The 12,253-nt window shown below is 32.7% G+C and overlaps 1 pseudogene; it reads left to right on the top strand.

Moving 5' to 3' along the window:
* Nucleotides 1–6,583, top strand: part of LOC109326804 — a 9,025-nt pseudogene extending 2,442 nt beyond the window's left edge.

Here is a 12,253-nt window from a genome sequence, read left to right on the forward strand (position 1 = left end):
ATCCGAGATAGTACCCCTAAAGACCTATGGAATGCCGCGCTTAATGATCATTAGACTCCTGCGATTAGAGCGATCCCACTTCTCATAATCCTTCCTCTCTTTAGAGGCACTGGATTCCGTAGGAGAAGGGGTTGCTCTACCCTTAATGCATAGTCCAGATCCATGCAGCCAAGAACAATTTTCATGTTCTCTTTCCAGTCCTTAAAATTTTCACCATTAAGGACTGAAACCGAATTCAAATTCGCATATATATAAGCAATTGATGTAGCTGATTCAGACAAAAGACAAAGTATTAAAATATGCTCACAACTTAAAATTATCAATGTGCTTAAACAATGGTATGTCCAAACTAAGATACTTAGTGTACCATTAATATCAAGTCTTCGGAAAGTGACATCAACTGCAAGTGGTACTCGTGTTGTAATGATCAAACATTTATAATAAGGCATGTCAACTGACGAATCCCTCTTTGGATTGATTCATCAGTCACATGTATAAAATTTAGAATTATAACATGTTTATCATCATAGGTGTGCATGATCTTCGACCAAATATTAACTTTTCTTTGGGCCAGCTAATACTCGCATAAATAATCATACACATTTACATCTAATATTCCTTATGAGTTATATCCATGAGAGATGTCACTTTGGCGACATTTCACTTCAATTGGCTCACTTAAAATAGCATACAACCTTAATGGACAACCAAATAACAATTAAAACCAATACACAATGATACCAAAGCCCCATAAACTTTATCGTACTCTCGCTTGAGCGCAATGGAAGCCAATGCTTCTGCTTGGCTCTCGCTTGAGCGAGCCTTATGTCGCCTATACACTCGCTTGGGCGAGCTGTCGCTTGGGCGAGGATCTTCTCGCTTAAGCACATTAGAAGCCAATGCTTCTGTTTAGCTCTCGCTTGAGCAAGCCACTGTCGCTTGTCTCGCTTGAGCGAGAGCACTGTGACAGAACACGAACAATACAATTTCTACATTGCTGTTCTTCGAAAAATCAACCAAAATTTCAAGAAAACAGCAGAAAGACATTGATTCAGTTCGTATTTATACATATATACATGGAAAACAATCAATTTCTATCCTAATCGATCCATGGCATGAATAAAACACCATAAACCCTAAATCAATCCAGATTTTGGGGAAGAAAAGCAAGAACCCTAATTTCACTCATGAATCAAATTGGGGTGGCTCTGATACCACTTGTTGGAGAATTTCTCCATCTATAATTCTTAGATTGAATGCGGAAATCCTTATGACCATGACTTTGTTCTCATAACCTAATGTTTATGCCCACACATAAACCCAAATGGAACAACCATGATCCAGACCGAAGAAACCCCAAATGAGTTCATGGTGAAGATGAAGAATATACCTTGTTGAGCTATTTCCGGAATCTCGAAGGTGTGAGGGTGCGATGATCTTCCAAATGATAGAGCGCCGAATGTTTTTCCTTAGTTTCTCTCTATAGGGGAATGAGAGAATGCGCCTTATGGTGAGAGTGTGCCTTATGTGAGGAGAGATGCCTTATTCTTATGTTGTGGATGACTTGATAGTGTTTTATCCCTTATGGATAACACTATCCTAATCCACCCTTATTCTCCTCAACCCTACACCTTAAAACTCGTTGCTCTACAAATGGGGACCATAACCCATAAAAGTAACCCCGAAGACTTAAGTTGCAATAATTCTGATTCAGTCCCTTCATCAAATCAGAAATTGCTTGAAGATATCTACACTTATATTATTTATGACACATATGCCCTTAGCCACCAAATTAATTAATGAAGATCATTTTATATTTTGGCTAATTACATAATGGCCATAACACAATCATAGAATTATATTTGTAACCCATAAATTGTCAGAAATTCTAACATGTGGTTATTATGAATGCTACAATACAGATTGAGACTATTGCGGTATGAATTATTTTAGGAGTAAAAAATATTTTAAAAATTGATGTAGTCTAATGCGGCATGAAGTGATATAATGCAGTTATGTTATAAAGTGATGCAACCACATCATTGTGATTCAATATCATACCATAATTGTGGTGTGATGTAGTTACGGCAGTAACCGCAACTACAATATTACAGTCATATCACATAATACAGTATGCAATTTGAATCATTGCTCCCGTCCCATAAGGATAATTCCTATTATTTATGTTTCACGGTTAGGGATGACAATGGCCACGGATGGGCACGGGTAGCAGCTACCCGCTATCCTTTTCAAAATAGGAGAGCATTACCCATACCCACTCATACCCGTACGAGTATTCATGTGCGAGTATTTGCGGATATTTCTGGGTACCCGCGAGTTTCCTATATTATAAACGAATTTTTAATTTTTTACTTCTACTATGTTTCAGATGAGATGAAACTTAATTATTTTTGTACCTTTTGATTGAATATTTGGCAAAAATGCTAAATTTATTGGTGTTTTCTATTTGTGTGATTTTTTGTTCTCATTTCCTTAACAAAAAGTATATATTTTCTTTGTAAGACATGTGTATTTTTACATGTGTAATAATATTTGTAGGGTGTTTCACCACCAAACTCAACAAAATATGTAAACAAAGTAAAAGGAAAAAATGTACATAGTGTAATGAATGTTAGAATAATGTATTAAATATAATATATTAATCATATAAATAACGAGTGCCCGCAAGCACGGGTACCATAATACCCGTACTCACCCGTACGTACAACGAATATTTTTAAAAACTCGTTTATAATACCTGCGGGTACCCATTTGTGACTCATATCCATATGGGTTTTACCTACTGGTACCTACTAATACGGGTTTTTTGTAATCCCTATTCACAGTAAAAAAAATTCATGCTTAATATGTTGTTAATCATTCAAGATTATCATTAATGATTAATATATAAATAATATAATAACAATATAAAAACAATCTTACACTACTATTATTGTATAAACTATTTATCTATTTTGTATACTATCATACAATTGTTTTTGTCTCTCCCATGATTTCATTTCGCCCTTTCAAAAATTTGCCATGATGGTGACCGTGTTCAAGGCTGGTGTCAATAAGACTTTAGGCGTTTAGAGTATCTAATACTAATAGATACTGACACATTATACTAAAACTATTTTAAAAATTTTGCTACTTTTTAAATTAAATAATTTTAAAACTTTTAAAATTTTCTCTTTCACATATCTGAATACTTGTAGGTACTTCATTTAAATTTAAGTTCCTGCCAGCAAATTCTTTCAATTTTTATTTATAAATTTGACATATTAAAATGCGATAATATGGATTTTTACATAATAATACTATAAATTGAACGTATAACTATAGATAGTAAAATAGGGCAAAACCCACAAATTTTTGTAGACAAAACATACAAATTTGCCTTTTTACCCTGCCTGTTTGCCCGCCTTACCCATAGACATTTCTAACAGACAATGTGCGCGGCGACCCACCGGTGTAGTGCAATAAAAAAATTTAAATAAATTATCATATAATGTGATTTAATGTCTCATGTAATGTATCATGATTTGTTCAACTTTATATAAAATATCAAAGTTTTTTTAAAAGAAATTATCTTAACTACTTTATTTTAAAAAATTCTTATTTTATTGTATTAGATTTATCCATTAGCTTACTTTAAAATGGATAGGGCATGTCATTTTGTCCGTTAAGATAATATGAGTATACCTACGTCCGCTTAAAATTTTGCCAGCATTCATGGGCATAGACAAATCATCTCTACTTATAACTGTAATATTGTCATCATTTTGACAATTACTTACAATTAGGATTTTCTTTTACCTATCCTAGCTATATACCATTAGTTACAATTAGGATTTTCTTTTACCTATCCTAACTTTGCCAATTATCTCAACTTACAACATTACAATCACTTATAATATCTCTTGCCCTAATGTCACATAAACATGACATGCAGGCCATGATTTTCTTGACACTATCAGTCACAGTATTGAAGCATAAGGTGTTGTTCTTCACAATGTTGTACCTCTCAGCCCTTGGGGAAGGATGGCAAAAGCCGAGCGTCCAAACCTTCGCGGCGGATCAGTTCGATGACACTACAGCAAAGGAGAGGGATGCGAGGAGGTCATTTTTCAACTGGTGGTACTTGGGAACGGCTTTTGGCTCAACTTCTGCTGTGTTCATTGTTGTATATCTGGAGGTGGTTATTATTTGAACCCTTAATAGTTTGTTTTTTTATTTTAATATTCATGATAATGATCTTTTTTAATTTATATCTTAATTGATATTCTAGGGAACCTCTTAAATTCTAACTTGTTAAACTATTTTTCTTTAATTATTCCATAAACCTTAATTATTTATAAAATTAATCACATTATAAACATAATGTTAAATTACTAACCGTGAAAATTTTAAACTCGTGCATTTTGTTTAAATCTCATAGTCATTATTATTGAGTTTTAATCTATTAACATATCAACATTATTATTATGTCATCATTTACCTTTAAACTTATTTATCTCTTATTCTTCTCAATCAAATTATATTTTAACATCGGAATGGTTTTATTGTTGATTTACACACAATATTGTATTAATGTTTTTCTAGTTCCAATTGTAGTGGATTCCTTGTTAGCCTATTAGTAATATTATATTTATGTATAAACCAATTTTACCAATTGATGATGTTGAAGAAATAAATAAAAACTAAAAATAATCCATGATGGCTAGTTGCAAAGAATATGAATTTTATGAGTTTTATATGCATTTATTTCTTAAATATACATGACAAATATTAAAAAAATGTATCAAATAAGCTACTTATTATCTTTGAATTAACTGTGTTAATTAACAATAATTATAGATTTTTATACTCTTTTTAATGGATTATATTTCACGCTGTCATTACAACATGATCTAAAATGATTCATAATCTTGACAATATAGGGTGGGGTGTGCCGTTTGCATTAATGACGGCCGTGTTCGCGGTTGGATTGTTATCGATATTGTTAGGAATTAAACGGTACAGAAAGGAAATCCCAAAAGGGAGCCCATTCACCAGTGTTGCCCAAGTTTTTGTTGCTACTTTTCGCAAGTGGAAGGTGAAAGACACGCGCAATAACTATTGGTATGGAAATGATGACCATGTTGGTTCAGACAATCTCCAATCTCAACCCAAATTTCATGCATCTATCGAGACTACTGATGAGTACAGGTGTTTTTCTTATTTATAAATAATTGCATGTTTTATAGATAGTGTTTAATATATATGCATTGAAGGTTAAAAATATGGCAGTCACTTTGCTTGAAAATGCTCTGATACCTTGTAAAAACTCAAGCTCTCTATGGCAATTGATATCTTTCAATTAACATCAATAAAGAAGATGAGAAGAGAAAACTGAATAATACTTTTATTATTGAACTACATGATTGGTAAATACAAAGGGATGGATTATATAGCCAAACCACAAGCCTACCTAAAAGTGGAAAAACTTTTAACTTTTACTATAATTCCTAAAAAGGAAAGAAAGTAAAAGACTAATAAAAATACTCTTTAAGTTATTGACCCATTGTGATTAATTAATAAATGTTTTTCATCTTATCTGGACTATGGAATTTACAACTCTTTCTTCTACAACTTGAGACTTTATGTGGCTAGACTTTTTATATTGATACTTCAACTAAATGATACATGTCTATTTCTTCTAACATATTTCTTTTGAAATAATTACCCTAGATTTTTTCACAAGGCAATGATCATTGATGAACTTGATGCTTCAAGCAAAACTAGAAACCCTTGGAGGCTATGCTCAGTTACTCAAGTTGAAGAAGTGAAGCTTGCTATTCGCCTAATCCCTATATGGATAAGCTGCTTAATGTTCACCGTTATACAAAGTCAACTAAGCACATATTTCACCAAGCAAGGCAACACACTGGTTCGTTCAATGGGACCACACTTCCAAATCCCTCCAGCATCACTCCAAGGCGTTGTTGGAATTTTCATCATTATCATCATTCCACTCTATGACTTCTACTTTGTGCCATTTGCTAGAAAAATCACAGGACATGATTCTGGTATAACAGTGCTTCAGAGGATTGGAACTGGTCTTGTTTTGTCCATAATCAACATGGTTATATCAGCTCTTGTTGAAGCCAAAAGGGTTGGTGTTGCTAGAGACCATGGTCTCTTGGACAAGCCAGAAGCAGTTATACCAATGAGCATTTGGTGGATGCTACCTCAGTACTGTGTTTTTGCCGTTGCTGATTCATTCACAATTGTTGGACTTCAAGAATTGTTCTATAGTCAAATGCCTGATACGATGAGAAGCTTAGGAGCTGCAGCATATATGAGCACAGTTGGAATTGGAGGTTTTGTTACCAATGCTATTATAACTATTGTAGTGGCAATTTCCTCAAGAACTGGTGGGACATGGTTGGGAAACAATCTAAATAGGGCACACCTTGATTACTTTTATTTGGTCTTGGCTGGGTTAGGTGCTCTTAACTTCTGTGCTTATCTCTGGATTGCCAATGATTTTGTGTACAAAAAAGTGCAAGTGGTTGAAACAAGTAATGATGAATCGTAGGGGTAGGGCAACTAGGTGATCTTTAAAAACCCATAATATTGAATGAGTAATATATTATCATTTTTGTAATCATTATTGAATTAATGTAATAATTATGCATAGTTACAATACAGATTTATATATGGTTATTATATAATTACTGTATTATTTATCTTTTGTTTATTAATGTATTACTTATATTAAAAGTTAATAATAATTAAATATGAATAATGAATGATATAATGATCACTTCTAGAAAAATAATTATTTTAAGAGCATGCTATTCTCATTCAATATACAAAGTTTAGACCCACAATATAAATATCTAATTACTCAATTTGTTTCTTAAATAACTGACACATAGAAATTGCATAAGAGGGAGAAACAATTCATATTCATTATGAGAATCACTTTTGTGAAAACCTACCACATTCTATTTTTGAATAAGGAAAAATTGTATTAAATTAAGTAAAAAGGGTGTATATCCAATATAAAGAAAGTTCAACTAACAACCTTTGTAGAACTTAGAGTTATATAAAGTTTCGAATCCATACACAAATTTGCAAAATATAAAGAATTTTGAGAAACAAGAGATGAACCAAATCCAAGATCTAATTTGAACCAAATCAAATAAATGCACATAGCTTGGAGCATTCTACAATAAAATTGCTTCATTTCTCATAATCGACAAGGATCACACCACCTTAAACCATAACATTCTCCATAGTTTAGCACATCTACCTCTTCGAAGTGATTCATGAAGCTTGAAGAAAACCAGGATTATAGAAGGAATTGAAAAAGGAACTTGTAACCAAGAATAAAAACATTTTCAAACACTTGAAGCAAAGTTATAAGATAAGAATAAGTAATCAATAGATTCAACATGTTTTTGCAAAATGTGCAAGTCATATCTTTCACCCTCACAATAATATCTCATACAATTCATCCTTTGTTGGGAGCCTTTTTCTTAGGAGTTTCCAAATAAAACAACAAATATTTGTAGGCACACAGTTAATGCTGTAATTTTTTAAATCTTTACCTATAGGAGATTGTTGTTAATTCATCTAAACCAAGTAAGTAGTTTTAACCATATAGTTGTCTGAGCTATCTAACTCAAACCTCCATCTATCACTTGTCTCCGTTTTACAGGAATGGTGATGGAACTAAAGATTCAAGAGCATATATTTTATTCTTTCTCTTTTCTCAAGATGTTTTATTATGGTACATCTATTATGAGATTCTATGAGTTGATTTTCTTAGACTTGTTTTCTGCACATAAAGGTGATTTATTCCCAACACTGAATTATTTTCTTTGAGGCATAAGAAAGAGAGGAATGGGTATGTCCTAATAGAGAAGATCAAGTAGTATACCATTCGAGTTAGTGTGATTTCTTGGTAGTTGTGGAGTATCAACTAGCCTAGGTGAGAGGGTATGCTTGCAATCAAAAACTCTGAAAGCATACCAAAGAAAATCCCAAAATTAGATTGGCAACTAGCATGGGTAGTATGTGGAACCAGGATATAAATAGTTGTGTTCATCATCTTAACCCTATTCTCTTTAATGTGTCTTAAAACATAGATTAATAAACCTCAAAAAATGTCAGTAGATCTTGAAAACAAAAAATAAATCAGATATTGGAGACATAAATTAAAACGATAACGCACGTGAGGGTATTGTTGTATCTCGGAGACACAAATTTAAATAAGAACATAGGTCAAGATACTATCAAATCATAAACACAAAAATTAAAATTAGAACACAAGTTGAGTACTACAGGATTTCAGAGACAAAAGTTAAAATGATAACATAGGTCGAAATATTACCGTATCTCGAAAATACACATTGAAATGAAAGCACAACTCGGGATACTACTAGATCTCAAAGATAAAAATTAGAATGAGATTGCAAGTCAATGTACTTCAAGAACACATAAACGAAAATTAAAAGAGAGGGCATGTCGGGGTGATCCTATATCTTGGAGATAAAGTAAAACAAAAACTCATGTTGGGACACTACCGAAGCTCAAAGATAAAAATTAAAAGTAGAACACAATTTGAGGTACACCGAATCTCAAAGATTACTTAAATTAAAATGGTAATGCATGTTGGGGTACTATTGTATCTCGGAGACAAAAAATATAAAGAGAAAGTAGGTCACTAAACTTCTAGATCTCAAAGACAAAATATAAAACAAGAAAGTAGGTTGGGATACTACTATATCTTAGAGACATAAATTAAAACGAAAATGCAAGTCAAGGTACAAGTGGATCTCAGAGCAAAAATTTAAAACGAAAAGGCATATCGAGGTACTACTAGATATTGGACACAAAAATTAAAACGAAAAAATAGGTATGGACTACGGGATCTTATATACAAAAATTAAAACAAGAACGCATGATGAGGAACTATCGAATCTTAGAGACAAAAATTAAATTGAGAAAACGGGATGAGGAATTATCGAATCTCAGAGACAAAAATTAAAATGAGAAAGCACGTCACTGAACTACTAGATCTCATAGAAAAAATTTAAAACAAGAAAATAGGATATGATACTACCATATCTTATAGACATAAATTACAACGAAAACACATGGTACACACGAATCTAAGAGCAAATTTAAAACGAGAATGCATATCGGGGGACTGCTGGATATCCTAGACAAAACTTAAAAAGAGAAAGCATGTTGGTGTACTACCGGATCTTGCATACAAATATTAAAACGAGAATACAGATCAGGGAACTGCCGAATCTCGTAGACAAAGAATTAAAACGAGAAAACACATTGGTGTATTATCAGATCTTGGAAACATAACTTAAAATGAGAATACAAGTCGGGGTACTACCATATCTCGGTGATATAAATTAAAATGAGAACACAAGTTGGGTAGAGGAGGATTTGAAAGGCAAAATATATAATGAGAACGAACATCGTAGTACATGCGGATCTCAGATCAAAAATTTAAAATGAGAATGCATATCAACGTTGTGTCGGATATAAAAGACAAAATTAAAACGACAAAGCAAGACAAAGAACTATCGTATCTCAGAGACAAAAATTAAAATGATAAAGCACATTGAGGTACTCCCTTATCTTTAAGACATATTAAACGAGAACTTAGAATGGGGTACCACTAGATCTCAGAGACAAAGATTAAAACTAGAATGCAAGTCGAGGTACTACAGAATCTTGGATACATAGATTGAAATGAGAACTTAGGTCGGAATACTACTTGAGCTTAAGACAAATATTAAAAGGAGAACACAAATCACAATAGTGTTATATCTCTAACATAAAAATTAAAACGAGAAAGAAAGTCAGTAGTGCCAGATCTTGGACACAAAATATAAAATGAGGACACCGAATGAGGAACTGTTGGATCTCAGATACAAAAATTAAAATGAGAAACCATATGGGTGTACTTTTGGATCTTGGAGAAAAAACTTAAAATGAGAGCGGAGGTTGGGGAACTCCTGGAATTTAGAGACATAGATTAAGACAAGAACTAAAGTTGATGTATTATTGAAGCACGACGACAAAAATAAAACCAAAACATAATTTATGATATTGTCAAATCTTAGAGACTTAAATTATAATGATAACACAGATTGGGATATTGTCGGATGTGAAGAAGATCTTTGCCTCTGACCTTGGCAACGTTTTGATCAAGACACCAAAATCACCAAAAAGAAGAAAAGGAATAATACTTATGAAGACAAAGAAGATTAAAGCTTCAAGAAAATTAGATTAAGTCTCTATAGGTACTTCTATCTTAAAACTCTTAAATATACAAAGTAGTAATGCTCAAACTATTTTTAAAGAAAAATGAAACACTTTAAAAATACTCAAAATATTTTTCAAAATAGTGCGTAACAGGTTACTTCATCTAAGTAACAAGTTACATGTGTGAGAAAAAGAGTTATCCAACTTTAAACTGTTCAGAGTAATCCATTACTGCCTTTGAGTAACAGATTACCAGTTTTACAAAAGTTGAGTAACCGATTACCCAAATAGTGTAATCGATTACTCTAATTCGTTTTTTTAAAAGAACAGTAAACAGAGAGTTTGGGTAATCGATTACCCACTATCAGTAATCGATTACTGAAGACTGTTGCATGAGATTTCAGATTTCAAAATGAAATGTTTTCACTCCAAACGAAATCTCTTCACTTCAAACAACTCCTACACTTTCAGAAAGGCACTATGAGTGTTTGGAAAGTCTATATAAAGACTCTAACTCTCACAACACAAACACACAACATATGAAGACTCTAACTCTCACAACAAAAACACACAACATATACACAACTCTTATAAAATTTCCAAAAACTCTTAAACTTATTCTGAAGTTAATTCTTTACACTTATTGCAACTAGCACTCAAACTTTCAAAAGTTATTTTTTGAAGTTGCTTAGAAGTGTTTCAAAGTTTTATAAACTTAAAGAGCATTATTACTAAGTATACAAAAGATTTGATTAGATTGTAAGTGTTATTATATTTTATAATTGTAAAGGCAATTCAAAGCCATCATTCAAATTCTTCATTCACTGTAATAACTTTCTTTCACAGGGTGTGAATAGAAAGGGGATATAATTACTTGGAAAGGTGTTTTCCAAAAGTATAAGTATTAGTGACTGTGTAAGGTACATAGAGATCTCGGGGTGAGATATTGTAATTACAACTCATAATATTTAGTGGAAAATCTCTTGTGCTGCAAGAGTACTAGACGTAGCCTTCAGTGGACAAGAAGGTGAACCAGTATAAAATCCTTGTGTACTCTCTTCTCCATTACCTCTTTGATTTATTCTTGTTTATTTTCTGCAATATATCCGCTGCACGTTAACTCTTACTTTTTGCAGAAAAAATAACCATAATTTTAAGTCAACTAATTCACCCCACCCCCCCTCTTAGTTGCAATCTCATTCTTACAATTGGCACCAGAGCTATATTTGAGTAAGATACTCTCAAGTCTGATCCTACAAGATGGCCTCAAGACCATTCCTAGGAGAAGGTTCCAACATCAACCGCCCTCCAAGCTTTGTTGGAGAATGCTATCATTTCTAGAAAATTAGAATGAAGATCTTTATTGAATCTCAAGACTTAGACATATGGAACGCCATTGAAGAATGACCATATATACTCTTTACTGTTATCAACAGTATAAGGGAAATAAAACCAAAATCATCATGGAACGATGAAGACAAAAAGAAGGTACAATATAATTTAAAGGAAAAGAACATCCTCACCTCCACAGTCGGTATTGATGAATTCTTTAGAGTATCAAATTGTAAATCTGCAAAAGAAATGTGGGATACTCTAGAGACCACACACGAAGGAACAGAGGAAGTAAAAATGTTAAGACTTAACACTCTTTCTCATGAGTACGAAATGTTTCGCATGAAGCCTGAAGATAAAATTCTTGATTTACAAAAGAGATTTACTCATCTTACCAATCACCTTATTGCACTTGGCAAAGTTCTATCAAATAGTGACTTAAAACTTGAAAGTTCTTAGATCATTCACCAGAATATGACAACCAAAGGTAACTGCAATTTCTGAAAAGAAAAGTTTATCCAAAATGTCTTTGGCTGCTTTGTTTGGCAAACTGTAGGAACACGAACTAGAACTTAGCCAACTTGATCAACACGAGGAGCAAGAAAAGAAGAAGAAAAATATTTCTCTAAAAGCAAAA

This window comes from Lupinus angustifolius, chromosome LG02, assembly GCF_001865875.1.
Source record: "Lupinus angustifolius cultivar Tanjil chromosome LG02, LupAngTanjil_v1.0, whole genome shotgun sequence".
NCBI lineage: Eukaryota > Viridiplantae > Streptophyta > Magnoliopsida > Fabales > Fabaceae > Lupinus > Lupinus angustifolius.